The 14,310-nt window shown below is 45.5% G+C and overlaps 9 non-coding genes and 2 pseudogenes across 9 annotated transcripts; all 11 read left to right on the top strand.

Moving 5' to 3' along the window:
- The first annotated feature begins 879 nt into the window (after window positions 1-879).
- Window positions 880-971, top strand: LOC141226375 (U2 spliceosomal RNA; annotated as a pseudogene).
- A 796-nt stretch (window positions 972-1,767) lies between these two features.
- Window positions 1,768-1,945, top strand: LOC141226306 (U2 spliceosomal RNA; annotated as a pseudogene).
- Window positions 1,946-3,071: 1,126 nt separating this feature from the next.
- On the top strand, window positions 3,072-3,262 carry LOC141226653 (U2 spliceosomal RNA). The gene has a single exon (XR_012293779.1). It is a non-coding gene; the product is annotated as a U2 spliceosomal RNA (small nuclear RNA).
- A 1,120-nt stretch (window positions 3,263-4,382) lies between these two features.
- Window positions 4,383-4,573, top strand: LOC141226652 (U2 spliceosomal RNA). Its single transcript, XR_012293778.1, has one exon. It is a non-coding gene; the product is annotated as a U2 spliceosomal RNA (small nuclear RNA).
- Window positions 4,574-5,693: 1,120 nt separating this feature from the next.
- Window positions 5,694-5,884, top strand: LOC141226058 (U2 spliceosomal RNA). Its single transcript, XR_012293287.1, has one exon. It is a non-coding gene; the product is annotated as a U2 spliceosomal RNA (small nuclear RNA).
- A 1,122-nt stretch (window positions 5,885-7,006) lies between these two features.
- On the top strand, window positions 7,007-7,197 carry LOC141226650 (U2 spliceosomal RNA). Its single transcript, XR_012293777.1, has one exon. It is a non-coding gene; the product is annotated as a U2 spliceosomal RNA (small nuclear RNA).
- Window positions 7,198-8,317: 1,120 nt separating this feature from the next.
- Window positions 8,318-8,508, top strand: LOC141226040 (U2 spliceosomal RNA). The gene has a single exon (XR_012293270.1). It is a non-coding gene; the product is annotated as a U2 spliceosomal RNA (small nuclear RNA).
- A 1,121-nt stretch (window positions 8,509-9,629) lies between these two features.
- Window positions 9,630-9,820, top strand: LOC141226649 (U2 spliceosomal RNA). Its single transcript, XR_012293776.1, has one exon. It is a non-coding gene; the product is annotated as a U2 spliceosomal RNA (small nuclear RNA).
- A 1,122-nt stretch (window positions 9,821-10,942) lies between these two features.
- Window positions 10,943-11,133, top strand: LOC141226648 (U2 spliceosomal RNA). Its single transcript, XR_012293775.1, has one exon. It is a non-coding gene; the product is annotated as a U2 spliceosomal RNA (small nuclear RNA).
- A 1,121-nt stretch (window positions 11,134-12,254) lies between these two features.
- LOC141226647 (U2 spliceosomal RNA) lies at window positions 12,255-12,445 on the top strand. Its single transcript, XR_012293774.1, has one exon. It is a non-coding gene; the product is annotated as a U2 spliceosomal RNA (small nuclear RNA).
- Window positions 12,446-13,568: 1,123 nt separating this feature from the next.
- Window positions 13,569-13,759, top strand: LOC141226646 (U2 spliceosomal RNA). The gene has a single exon (XR_012293773.1). It is a non-coding gene; the product is annotated as a U2 spliceosomal RNA (small nuclear RNA).
- Window positions 13,760-14,310: the final 551 nt, after the last annotated feature.

Below are 14,310 nucleotides of genomic sequence, written 5' to 3'. Positions count from 1 at the left end.
ACTTCCTTTTGGATAAACAGACATATTAGGCAAGCATTTTGGAGCTTTCACCTAAATAACTACAGGTGGTGAGATAAGCTGCACAATATAATTGACCTTTCAGTATATTGTTGCACACACACCATCTATTTAGCAAATGCCCTTGTTATCAACAGCAGCCTTTTAAACTCACCTGAGCTAACAGGTATGTGAGCTGGTTACTCTGCTGGGCTTAAAATTTCTTTTTTGGTTTGCTACAATGCCTTTTCTGAAACGTTGTCTCCCTCTGCTGGAACACTGACTTCTTTCATTTAATGCCTGCAGACTATAAAAGAGAAACCAACCCAAAAAGTTTGGTTGATTAGTCTGTGGCATTCTTTTAAACTGTTGCTTATGGCGGTCTCTGTGAGCTTCTCAGTGACATTCAGCCATCCAGGTATCCCGCCTGCAGTAGACGGAATGTGGCAATAGAACGCTGGCTGCGCGTGTCATAATAGGCTCTGAGCCTTTATATACCTGCGCACAGCAGCAGCCACCTTCAGTCTGCTGCTGGACAGCCAGCAGCAGCAGCAGCAGGAGAGGTAATTAATCAGCAACCCTCCTGCTAAGGGTAGACAGCTGCTCGTTCCACCCCCCCCCCGCCTTAATTGGTTCTCCTCCCTTCCAACGGTGTTGAGGCGGGTGGGAACAGCCGGGGGTTGAGGGTACTGTGCTAAAAGAGGTGGAGTTATGCAGATCTAAAACGCGTGGATTGCAGCAGCAGCAAGCCGAAAAGTGCAGGCATGTGAGGGATCTAGAGGTTGACAGCATGTCTTCTTAACGGGAGTCCAGGTGGCCATCTCCACAAATGGACTTTTCAGAATCCTTGGGTGGCACCGTAGTCGGAAACCAATTCTGGTTATCGCTTCTCGGCCTTTTGGCTAAGATCAAGTGTAGTATCTTTCGAAAAGGCGGTTTTGGATGTTGGCCGCCCTAGTAGATTGATACATTTTGCACACTGGGGTTTAGGCGCTTGTTAGTACGCCAGGTGGCTAATATAGTCATCTGGTGGAAAGCATGGCCCTCCAGGATCGACGTCATTGGGCCGGGGAAGATCGAAAGCCCGAAGTGTGAAGTGCCCCAGGAGTGGTGACCCTGGGGTGCCTTAACTCACTGGGATTGGGAACCCCACTTGAGTTTATGGCACATTTGCACAAGCACTTCAAATTTTCTTTCTTCGCACACACCCTTATTCCGGGCCTTCTGGCCTTAGGATGGGGAATTTTTCAATTTCCGGTCGAAGGTCCGGGCAGTATTATACTGTGAAACCTTCACTATTTATTTAATTTTTTTGTCACTGTGTGTCCACTTATTCACGTGTGTCCACGTCCTTACTAGGATTTTGTCGGGATGCGGTTCCCTAACGGGTTCCTCTCTTGGCAGGTCTAGGGGGGGAGTGTGTGGCCATCAGGTTCCGCTCCCCCCTGAACCCCCTTGGCTCTCCTCTTTCGGGAGGAGAGCGATGTTGGCTCCCCTCTTCCGGGAGGGGAGCACAGTCTTTGGCTCCCAGTGCCTTGCTCGGGTGAGAACTCGGGCAGGTATTGGGGGTAAGATTGGGTCGCCTCTGGTTTCGGTTGGAGGTGGCTATTTGTCCCTGTTCCTCGCTGTGGCCTTCTGGCTCGGAGGGACGGGGAATGGTTTGGGGGACCCTTCTCCTTTTGGAGAGGGCTTCAAGAAGACCAGCATCCTAGTGCACTTTTTTTGTGGCACTTGTCACTTTTTCAAGCGCACTCGGGTTTTGTACACGAATTCGGGCTTTCACAAAAAAAAAAAATCTGTTCTTATCAGTTTAATATCTGATACGTCCCCTATCTGGGGACCATATATTAAATGGATTTTTAGAACAGGGAGATGGAAAAAGAGCTTGCTCTGTCCACTCCACGCATTGACCTGGTATTGCAGTATCTCCAGGACCGGTGCACCCCTTCTTTAATGCAGTTTCTAAAATCAGAAAGAATTGAATTCAATGCTTTTTGTTCATTTTGCTTGTTTGTCGGATTTTGGGATGGACTCTTTGGCTTTGCTTTTCTTCTCCTCATTGGATTTTTCATGTTAAAAGTTGCAGAAGCCAGATGACAAGCTCATTTTGGTTCAACTTCAGCAACTGTGCATTGCATTGCCATGTAATCTAATGTAATGCAATGCTATCTATCTAGCTCTCCCTCTATACTTCCTTTTGGATAAACAGACATATTAGGCAAGCATTTTGGAGCTTTCACCTAAATAACTACAGGTGGTGAGATAAGCTGCACAATATAATTGACCTTTCAGTATATTGTTGCACACACACCATCTATTTAGCAAATGCCCTTGTTATCAACAGCAGCCTTTTAAACTCACCTGAGCTAACAGGTATGTGAGCTGGTTACTCTGCTGCGCTTAAAATTTCTTTTTTGGTTTGCTACAATGCCTTTTCTGAAACGTTGTCTCCCTCTGCTGGAACACTGACTTCTTTCATTTAATGCCTGCAGACTATAAAAGAGAAACCAACCCGAAAAGTTTGGTTGATTAGTCTGTGGCATTCTTTTAAACTGTTGCTTATGGCGGTCTCTGTGAGCTTCTCAGTGACATTCAGCCATCCAGGTATCCCGCCTGCAGTAGACGGAATGTGGCAATGGAACGCTGGCTGCGCGTGTCATAATAGGCTCTGAGCCTTTATATACCTGCGCACAGCAGCAGCCACCTTCAGTCTGCTGCTGGACAGCCAGCAGCAGCAGCAGCAGGAGAGGTAATTAATCAGCACCCCTCCTGCTAAGGGTAGACAGCTGCTCGTTCCACCCCCCCCCCCCCCCCGCCTTAATTGGTTCTCCTCCCTTCCAACGGTGTTGAGGCGGGTGGGAACAGCCGGGGGTTGAGGGTACTGTGCTAAAAGAGGTGGAGTTATGCAGATCTAAAACGCGTGGATTGCAGCAGCAGCAAGCCGAAAAGTGCAGGCATGTGAGGGATCTAGAGGTTGACAGCATGTCTTCTTAACGGGAGTCCAGGTGGCCATCTCCACAAATGGACTTTTCAGAATCCTTGGGTGGCACCGTAGTCGGAAACCAATTCTGGTTATCGCTTCTCGGCCTTTTGGCTAAGATCAAGTGTAGTATCTGTTCTTATCAGTTTAATATCTGATACGTCCCCTATCTGGGGACCATATATTAAATGGATTTTTAGAACAGGGAGATGGAAAAAGAGCTTGCTCTGTCCACTCCACGCATTGACCTGGTATTGCAGTATCTCCAGGACCGGTGCACCCCTTCTTTAATGCAGTTTCTAAAATCAGAAAGAATTGAATTCAATGCTTTTTGTTCATTTTGCTTGTTTGTCGGATTTTGGGATGGACTCTTTGGCTTTGCTTTTCTTCTCCTCATTGGATTTTTCATGTTAAAAGTTGCAGAAGCCAGATGACAAGCTCATTTTGGTTCAACTTCAGCAACTGTGCATTGCATTGCCATGTAATGTAATGTAATGCAATGCTATCTATCTAGCTCTCCCTCTATACTTCCTTTTGGATAAACAGACATATTAAGCAAGCATTTTGGAGCTTTCACCTAAATAACTACAGGTGGTGAGATAAGCTGCACAATATAATTGACCTTTCAGTATATTGTTGCACACACACCACCTATTTAGCAAATGCCCTTGTTATCAACAGCAGCCTTTTAAACTCACCTGAGCTAACAGGTATGTGAGCTGGTTACTCTGCTGCGCTTAAAATTTCTTTTTTGGTTTGCTACAATGCCTTTTCTGAAACGGTGTCTCCCTCTGCTGGAACACTGACTTCTTTCATTTAATGCCTGCAGACTATAAAAGAGAAACCAACCCAAAAAGTTTGGTTGATTAGTCTGTGGCATTCTTTTAAACTGTTGCTTATGGCGGTCTCTGTGAGCTTCTCAGTGACATTCAGCCATCCAGGTATCCCGCCTGCAGTAGACGGAATGTGGCAATGGAACGCTGGCTGCGCGTGTCATAATAGGCTCTGAGCCTTTATATACCTGCGCACAGCAGCAGCCACCTTCAGTCTGCTGCTGGACAGCCAGCAGCAGCAGCAGCAGGAGAGGTAATTAATCAGCAACCCTCCTGCTAAGGGTAGACAGCTGCTCGTTCCACCCCCCCCCCGCCTTAATTGGTTCTCCTCCCTTCCAACGGTGTTGAGGCGGGTGGGAACAGCCGGGGGTTGAGGGTACTGTGCTAAAAGAGGTGGAGTTATGCAGATCTAAAACGCGTGGATTGCAGCAGCAGCAAGCCGAAAAGTGCAGGCATGTGAGGGATCTAGAGGTTGACAGCATGTCTTCTTAACGGGAGTCCAGGTGGCCATCTCCACAAATGGACTTTTCAGAATCCTTGGGTGGCACCGTAGTCGGAAACCAATTCTGGTTATCGCTTCTCGGCCTTTTGGCTAAGATCAAGTGTAGTATCTGTTCTTATCAGTTTAATATCTGATACGTCCCCTATCTGGGGACCATATATTAAATGGATTTTTAGAACAGGGAGATGGAAAAAGAGCTTGCTCTGTCCACTCCACGCATTGACCTGGTATTGCAGTATCTCCAGGACCGGTGCACCCCTTCTTTAATGCAGTTTCTAAAATCAGAAAGAATTGAATTCAATGCTTTTTGTTCATTTTGCTTGTTTGTCGGATTTTGGGATGGACTCTTTGGCTTTGCTTTTCTTCTCCTCATTGGATTTTTCATGTTAAAAGTTGCAGAAGCCAGATGACAAGCTCATTTTGGTTCAACTTCAGCAACTGTGCATTGCATTGCCATGTAATGTAATGTAATGCAATGCTATCTATCTAGCTCTCCCTCTATACTTCCTTTTGGATAAACAGACATATTAGGCAAGCATTTTGGAGCTTTCACCTAAATAACTACAGGTGGTGAGATAAGCTGCACAATATAATTGACCTTTCAGTATATTGTTGCACACACACCACCTATTTAGCAAATGCCCTTGTTATCAACAGCAGCCTTTTAAACTCACCTGAGCTAACAGGTATGTGAGCTGGTTACTCTGCTGCGCTTAAAATTTCTTTTTTGGTTTGCTACAATGCCTTTTCTGAAACGGTGTCTCCCTCTGCTGGAACACTGACTTCTTTCATTTAATGCCTGCAGACTATAAAAGAGAAACCAACCCAAAAAGTTTGGTTGATTAGTCTGTGGCATTCTTTTAAACTGTTGCTTATGGCGGTCTCTGTGAGCTTCTCAGTGACATTCAGCCATCCAGGTATCCCGCCTGCAGTAGACGGAATGTGGCAATGGAACGCTGGCTGCGCGTGTCATAATAGGCTCTGAGCCTTTATATACCTGCGCACAGCAGCAGCCACCTTCAGTCTGCTGCTGGACAGCCAGCAGCAGCAGCAGCAGGAGAGGTAATTAATCAGCAACCCTCCTGCTAAGGGTAGACAGCTGCTCGTTCCACCCCCCCCCCGCCTTAATTGGTTCTCCTCCCTTCCAACGGTGTTGAGGCGGGTGGGAACAGCCGGGGGTTGAGGGTACTGTGCTAAAAGAGGTGGAGTTATGCAGATCTAAAACGCGTGGATTGCAGCAGCAGCAAGCCGAAAAGTGCAGGCATGTGAGGGATCTAGAGGTTGACAGCATGTCTTCTTAACGGGAGTCCAGGTGGCCATCTCCACAAATGGACTTTTCAGAATCCTTGGGTGGCACCGTAGTCGGAAACCAATTCTGGTTATCGCTTCTCGGCCTTTTGGCTAAGATCAAGTGTAGTATCTGTTCTTATCAGTTTAATATCTGATACGTCCTCTATCTGGGGACCATATATTAAATGGATTTTTAGAACAGGGAGATGGAAAAAGAGCTTGCTCTGTCCACTCCACGCATTGACCTGGTATTGCAGTATCTCCAGGACCGGTGCACCCCTTCTTTAATGCAGTTTCTAAAATCAGAAAGAATTGAATTCAATGCTTTTTGTTCATTTTGCTTGTTTGTCGGATTTTGGGATGGACTCTTTGGCTTTGCTTTTCTTCTCCTCATTGGATTTTTCATGTTAAAAGTTGCAGAAGCCAGATGACAAGCTCATTTTGGTTCAACTTCAGCAACTGTGCATTGCATTGCCATGTAATGTAATGTAATGCAATGCTATCTATCTAGCTCTCCCTCTATACTTCCTTTTGGATAAACAGACATATTAGGCAAGCATTTTGGAGCTTTCACCTAAATAACTACAGGTGGTGAGATAAGCTGCACAATATAATTGACCTTTCAGTATATTGTTGCACACACACCATCTATTTAGCAAATGCCCTTGTTATCAACAGCAGCCTTTTAAACTCACCTGAGCTAACAGGTATGTGAGCTGGTTACTCTGCTGCGCTTAAAATTTCTTTTTTGGTTTGCTACAATGCCTTTTCTGAAACGTTGTCTCCCTCTGCTGGAACACTGACTTCTTTCATTTAATGCCTGCAGACTATAAAAGAGAAACCAACCCAAAAAGTTTGGTTGATTAGTCTGTGGCATTCTTTTAAACTGTTGCTTATGGCGGTCTCTGTGAGCTTCTCAGTGACATTCAGCCATCCAGGTATCCCGCCTGCAGTAGACGGAATGTGGCAATGGAACGCTGGCTGCGCGTGTCATAATAGGCTCTGAGCCTTTATATACCTGCGCACAGCAGCAGCCACCTTCAGTCTGCTGCTGGACAGCCAGCAGCAGCAGCAGCAGGAGAGGTAATTAATCAGCAACCCTCCTGCTAAGGGTAGACAGCTGCTCGTTCCACCCCCCCCCCCCGCCTTAATTGGTTCTCCTCCCTTCCAACGGTGTTGAGGCGGGTGGGAACAGCCGGGGGTTGAGGGTACTGTGCTAAAAGAGGTGGAGTTATGCAGATCTAAAACGCGTGGATTGCAGCAGCAGCAAGCCGAAAAGTGCAGGCATGTGAGGGATCTAGAGGTTGACAGCATGTCTTCTTAACGGGAGTCCAGGTGGCCATCTCCACAAATGGACTTTTCAGAATCCTTGGGTGGCACCGTAGTCGGAAACCAATTCTGGTTATCGCTTCTCGGCCTTTTGGCTAAGATCAAGTGTAGTATCTGTTCTTATCAGTTTAATATCTGATACGTCCCCTATCTGGGGACCATATATTAAATGGATTTTTAGAACAGGGAGATGGAAAAAGAGCTTGCTCTGTCCACTCCACGCATTGACCTGGTATTGCAGTATCTCCAGGACCGGTGCACCCCTTCTTTAATGCAGTTTCTAAAATCAGAAAGAATTGAATTCAATGCTTTTTGTTCATTTTGCTTGTTTGTCGGATTTTGGGATGGACTCTTTGGCTTTGCTTTTCTTCTCCTCATTGGATTTTTCATGTTAAAAGTTGCAGAAGCCAGATGACAAGCTCATTTTGGTTCAACTTCAGCAACTGTGCATTGCATTGCCATGTAATGTAATGTAATGCAATGCTATCTATCTAGCTCTCCCTCTATACTTCCTTTTGGATAAACAGACATATTAGGCAAGCATTTTGGAGCTTTCACCTAAATAACTACAGGTGGTGAGATAAGCTGCACAATATAATTGACCTTTCAGTATATTGTTGCACACACACCATCTATTTAGCAAATGCCCTTGTTATCAACAGCAGCCTTTTAAACTCACCTGAGCTAACAGGTATGTGAGCTGGTTACTCTGCTGCGCTTAAAATTTCTTTTTTGGTTTGCTACAATGCCTTTTCTGAAACGTTGTCTCCCTCTGCTGGAACACTGACTTCTTTCATTTAATGCCTGCAGACTATAAAAGAGAAACCAACCCAAAAAGTTTGGTTGATTAGTCTGTGGCATTCTTTTAAACTGTTGCTTATGGCGGTCTCTGTGAGCTTCTCAGTGACATTCAGCCATCCAGGTATCCCGCCTGCAGTAGACGGAATGTGGCAATGGAACGCTGGCTGCGCGTGTCATAATAGGCTCTGAGCCTTTATATACCTGCGCACAGCAGCAGCCACCTTCAGTCTGCTGCTGGACAGCCAGCAGCAGCAGCAGCAGGAGAGGTAATTAATCAGCAACCCTCCTGCTAAGGGTAGACAGCTGCTCGTTCCACCCCCCCCCCGCCTTAATTGGTTCTCCTCCCTTCCAACGGTGTTGAGGCGGGTGGGAACAGCCGGGGGTTGAGGGTACTGTGCTAAAAGAGGTGGAGTTATGCAGATCTAAAACGCGTGGATTGCAGCAGCAGCAAGCCGAAAAGTGCAGGCATGTGAGGGATCTAGAGGTTGACAGCATGTCTTCTTAACGGGAGTCCAGGTGGCCATCTCCACAAATGGACTTTTCAGAATCCTTGGGTGGCACCGTAGTCGGAAACCAATTCTGGTTATCGCTTCTCGGCCTTTTGGCTAAGATCAAGTGTAGTATCTGTTCTTATCAGTTTAATATCTGATACGTCCCCTATCTGGGGACCATATATTAAGTGGATTTTTAGAACAGGGAGATGGAAAAAGAGCTTGCTCTGTCCACTCCACGCATTGACCTGGTATTGCAGTATCTCCAGGACCGGTGCACCCCTTCTTTAATGCAGTTTCTAAAATCAGAAAGAATTGAATTCAATGCTTTTTGTTCATTTTGCTTGTTTGTCGGATTTTGGGATGGACTCTTTGGCTTTGCTTTTCTTCTCCTCATTGGATTTTTCATGTTAAAAGTTGCAGAAGCCAGATGACAAGCTCATTTTGGTTCAACTTCAGCAACTGTGCATTGCATTGCCATGTAATGTAATGTAATGCAATGCTATCTATCTAGCTCTCCCTCTATACTTCCTTTTGGATAAACAGACATATTAGGCAAGCATTTTGGAGCTTTCACCTAAATAACTACAGGTGGTGAGATAAGCTGCACAATATAATTGACCTTTCAGTATATTGTTGCACACACACCATCTATTTAGCAAATGCCCTTGTTATCAACAGCAGCCTTTTAAACTCACCTGAGCTAACAGGTATGTGAGCTGGTTACTCTGCTGCGCTTAAAATTTCTTTTTTGGTTTGCTACAATGCCTTTTCTGAAACGTTGTCTCCCTCTGCTGGAACACTGACTTCTTTCATTTAATGCCTGCAGACTATAAAAGAGAAACCAACCCAAAAAGTTTGGTTGATTAGTCTGTGGCATTCTTTTAAACTGTTGCTTATGGCGGTCTCTGTGAGCTTCTCAGTGACATTCAGCCATCCAGGTATCCCGCCTGCAGTAGACGGAATGTGGCAATGGAACGCTGGCTGCGCGTGTCATAATAGGCTCTGAGCCTTTATATACCTGCGCACAGCAGCAGCCACCTTCAGTCTGCTGCTGGACAGCCAGCAGCAGCAGCAGCAGGAGAGGTAATTAATCAGCAACTCTCCTGCTAAGGGTAGACAGCTGCTCGTTCCACCCCCCCCCCCGCCTTAATTGGTTCTCCTCCCTTCCAACGGTGTTGAGGCGGGTGGGAACAGCCGGGGGTTGAGGGTACTGTGCTAAAAGAGGTGGAGTTATGCAGATCTAAAACGCGTGGATTGCAGCAGCAGCAAGCCGAAAAGTGCAGGCATGTGAGGGATCTAGAGGTTGACAGCATGTCTTCTTAACGGGAGTCCAGGTGGCCATCTCCACAAATGGACTTTTCAGAATCCTTGGGTGGCACCGTAGTCGGAAACCAATTCTGGTTATCGCTTCTCGGCCTTTTGGCTAAGATCAAGTGTAGTATCTGTTCTTATCAGTTTAATATCTGATACGTCCCCTATCTGGGGACCATATATTAAATGGATTTTTAGAACAGGGAGATGGAAAAAGAGCTTGCTCTGTCCACTCCACGCATTGACCTGGTATTGCAGTATCTCCAGGACCGGTGCACCCCTTCTTTAATGCAGTTTCTAAAATCAGAAAGAATTGAATTCAATGCTTTTTGTTCATTTTGCTTGTTTGTCGGATTTTGGGATGGACTCTTTGGCTTTGCTTTTCTTCTCCTCATTGGATTTTTCATGTTAAAAGTTGCAGAAGCCAGATGACAAGCTCATTTTGGTTCAACTTCAGCAACTGTGCATTGCATTGCCATGTAATGTAATGTAATGCAATGCTATCTATCTAGCTCTCCCTCTATACTTCCTTTTGGATAAACAGACATATTAGGCAAGCATTTTGGAGCTTTCACCTAAATAACTACAGGTGGTGAGATAAGCTGCACAATATAATTGACCTTTCAGTATATTGTTGCACACACACCATCTATTTAGCAAATGCCCTTGTTATCAACAGCAGCCTTTTAAACTCACCTGAGCTAACAGGTATGTGAGCTGGTTACTCTGCTGCGCTTAAAATTTCTTTTTTGGTTTGCTACAATGCCTTTTCTGAAACGTTGTCTCCCTCTGCTGGAACACTGACTTCTTTCATTTAATGCCTGCAGACTATAAAAGAGAAACCAACCCAAAAAGTTTGGTTGATTAGTCTGTGGCATTCTTTTAAACTGTTGCTTATGGCGGTCTCTGTGAGCTTCTCAGTGACATTCAGCCATCCAGGTATCCCGCCTGCAGTAGACGGAATGTGGCAATGGAACGCTGGCTGCGCGTGTCATAATAGGCTCTGAGCCTTTATATACCTGCGCACAGCAGCAGCCACCTTCAGTCTGCTGCTGGACAGCCAGCAGCAGCAGCAGCAGGAGAGGTAATTAATCAGCACCCCTCCTGCTAAGGGTAGACAGCTGCTCGTTCCACCCCCCCCCCCCGCCTTAATTGGTTCTCCTCCCTTCCAACGGTGTTGAGGCGGGTGGGAACAGCCGGGGGTTGAGGGTACTGTGCTAAAAGAGGTGGAGTTATGCAGATCTAAAACGCGTGGATTGCAGCAGCAGCAAGCCGAAAAGTGCAGGCATGTGAGGGATCTAGAGGTTGACAGCATGTCTTCTTAACGGGAGTCCAGGTGGCCATCTCCACAAATGGACTTTTCAGAATCCTTGGGTGGCACCGTAGTCGGAAACCAATTCTGGTTATCGCTTCTCGGCCTTTTGGCTAAGATCAAGTGTAGTATCTGTTCTTATCAGTTTAATATCTGATACGTCCCCTATCTGGGGACCATATATTAAATGGATTTTTAGAACAGGGAGATGGAAAAAGAGCTTGCTCTGTCCACTCCACGCATTGACCTGGTATTGCAGTATCTCCAGGACCGGTGCACCCCTTCTTTAATCCAGTTTCTAAAATCAGAAAGAATTGAATTCAATGCTTTTTGTTCATTTTGCTTGTTTGTCGGATTTTGGGATGGACTCTTTGGCTTTGCTTTTCTTCTCCTCATTGGATTTTTCATGTTAAAAGTTGCAGAAGCCAGATGACAAGCTCATTTTGGTTCAACTTCAGCAACTGTGCATTGCATTGCCATGTAATGTAATGTAATGCAATGCTATCTATCTAGCTCTCCCTCTATACTTCCTTTTGGATAAACAGACATATTAGGCAAGCATTTTGGAGCTTTCACCTAAATAACTACAGGTGGTGAGATAAGCTGCACAATATAATTGACCTTTCAGTATATTGTTGCACACACACCATCTATTTAGCAAATGCCCTTGTTATCAACAGCAGCCTTTTAAACTCACCTGAGCTAACAGGTATGTGAGCTGGTTACTCTGCTGCGCTTAAAATTTCTTTTTTGGTTTGCTACAATGCCTTTTCTGAAACGTTGTCTCCCTCTGCTGGAACACTGACTTCTTTCATTTAATGCCTGCAGACTATAAAAGAGAAACCAACCCAAAAAGTTTGGTTGATTAGTCTGTGGCATTCTTTTAAACTGTTGCTTATGGCGGTCTCTGTGAGCTTCTCAGTGACATTCAGCCATCCAGGTATCCCGCCTGCAGTAGACGGAATGTGGCAATGGAACGCTGGCTGCGCGTGTCATAATAGGCTCTGAGCCTTTATATACCTGCGCACAGCAGCAGCCACCTTCAGTCTGCTGCTGGACAGCCAGCAGCAGCAGCAGCAGGAGAGGTAATTAATCAGCAACCCTCCTGCTAAGGGTAGACAGCTGCTCGTTCCACCCCCCCCCCCGCCTTAATTGGTTCTCCTCCCTTCCAACGGTGTTGAGGCGGGTGGGAACAGCCGGGGGTTGAGGGTACTGTGCTAAAAGAGGTGGAGTTATGCAGATCTAAAACGCGTGGATTGCAGCAGCAGCAAGCCGAAAAGTGCAGGCATGTGAGGGATCTAGAGGTTGACAGCATGTCTTCTTAACGGGAGTCCAGGTGGCCATCTCCACAAATGGACTTTTCAGAATCCTTGGGTGGCACCGTAGTCGGAAACCAATTCTGGTTATCGCTTCTCGGCCTTTTGGCTAAGATCAAGTGTAGTATCTGTTCTTATCAGTTTAATATCTGATACGTCCCCTATCTGGGGACCATATATTAAATGGATTTTTAGAACAGGGAGATGGAAAAAGAGCTTGCTCTGTCCACTCCACGCATTGACCTGGTATTGCAGTATCTCCAGGACCGGTGCACCCCTTCTTTAATGCAGTTTCTAAAATCAGAAAGAATTGAATTCAATGCTTTTTGTTCATTTTGCTTGTTTGTCGGATTTTGGGATGGACTCTTTGGCTTTGCTTTTCTTCTCCTCATTGGATTTTTCATGTTAAAAGTTGCAGAAGCCAGATGACAAGCTCATTTTGGTTCAACTTCAGCAACTGTGCATTGCATTGCCATGTAATGTAATGTAATGCAATGCTATCTATCTAGCTCTCCCTCTATACTTCCTTTTGGATAAACAGACATATTAGGCAAGCATTTTGGAGCTTTCACCTAAATAACTACAGGTGGTGAGATAAGCTGCACAATATAATTGACCTTTCAGTATATTGTTGCACACACACCATCTATTTAGCAAATGCCCTTGTTATCAACAGCAGCCTTTTAAACTCACCTGAGCTAACAGGTATGTGAGCTGGTTACTCTGCTGCGCTTAAAATTTCTTTTTTGGTTTGCTACAATGCCTTTTCTGAAACGTTGTCTCCCTCTGCTGGAACACTGACTTCTTTCATTTAATGCCTGCAGACTATAAAAGAGAAACCAACCCAAAAAGTTTGGTTGATTAGTCTGTGGCATTCTTTTAAACTGTTGCTTATGGCGGTCTCTGTGAGCTTCTCAGTGACATTCAGCCATCCAGGTATCCCGCCTGCAGTAGACGGAATGTGGCAATGGAACGCTGGCTGCGCGTGTCATAATAGGCTCTGAGCCTTTATATACCTGCGCACAGCAGCAGCCACCTTCAGTCTGCTGCTGGACAGCCAGCAGCAGCAGCAGCAGGAGAGGTAATTAATCAGCACCCCTCCTGCTAAGGGTAGACAGCTGCTCGTTCCACCCCCCCCCCCCCGCCTTAATTGGTTCTCCTCCCTTCCAACGGTGTTGAGGCGGGTGGGAACAGCCGGGGGTTGAGGGTACTGTGCTAAAAGAGGTGGAGTTATGCAGATCTAAAACGCGTGGATTGCAGCAGCAGCAAGCCGAAAAGTGCAGGCATGTGAGGGATCTAGAGGTTGACAGCATGTCTTCTTAACGGGAGTCCAGGTGGCCATCTCCACAAATGGACTTTTCAGAATCCTTGGGTGGCACCGTAGTCGGAAACCAATTCTGGTTATCGCTTCTCGGCCTTTTGGCTAAGATCAAGTGTAGTATCTGTTCTTATCAGTTTAATATCTGATACGTCCCCTATCTGGGGACCATATATTAAATGGATTTTTAGAACAGGGAGATGGAAAAAGAGCTTGCTCTGTCCACTCCACGCATTGACCTGGTATTGCAGTATCTCCAGGACCGGTGCACCCCTTCTTTAATCCAGTTTCTAAAATCAGAAAGAATTGAATTCAATGCTTTTTGTTCATTTTGCTTGTTTGTCGGATTTTGGGATGGACTCTTTGGCTTTGCTTTTCTTCTCCTCATTGGATTTTTCATGTTAAAAGTTGCAGAAGCCAGATGACAAGCTCATTTTGGTTCAACTTCAGCAACTGTGCATTGCATTGCCATGTAATGTAATGTAATGCAATGCTATCTATCTAGCTCTCCCTCTATACTTCCTTTTGGATAAACAGACATATTAGGCAAGCATTTTGGAGCTTTCACCTAAATAACTACAGGTGGTGAGATAAGCTGCACAATATAATTGACCTTTCAGTATATTGTTGCACACACACCATCTATTTAGCAAATGCCCTTGTTATCAACAGCAGCCTTTTAAACTCACCTGAGCTAACAGGTATGTGAGCTGGTTACTCTGCTGCGCTTAAAATTTCTTTTTTGGTTTGCTACAATGCCTTTTCTGAAACGTTGTCTCCCTCTGCTGGAACACTGACTTCTTTCATTTAATGCCTGCAGACTATAA

The sequence above is a fragment of the Phyllobates terribilis genome, unplaced genomic scaffold, assembly GCF_046119375.1.
Source record: "Phyllobates terribilis strain yellow unplaced genomic scaffold, ASM4611937v1 Scaffold_414__1_contigs__length_1644244, whole genome shotgun sequence".
NCBI lineage: Eukaryota > Metazoa > Chordata > Amphibia > Anura > Dendrobatidae > Phyllobates > Phyllobates terribilis.
Note: the sequence above shows the minus strand (reverse complement) of the source record. Positions and strands in the feature narration are given on the sequence as shown.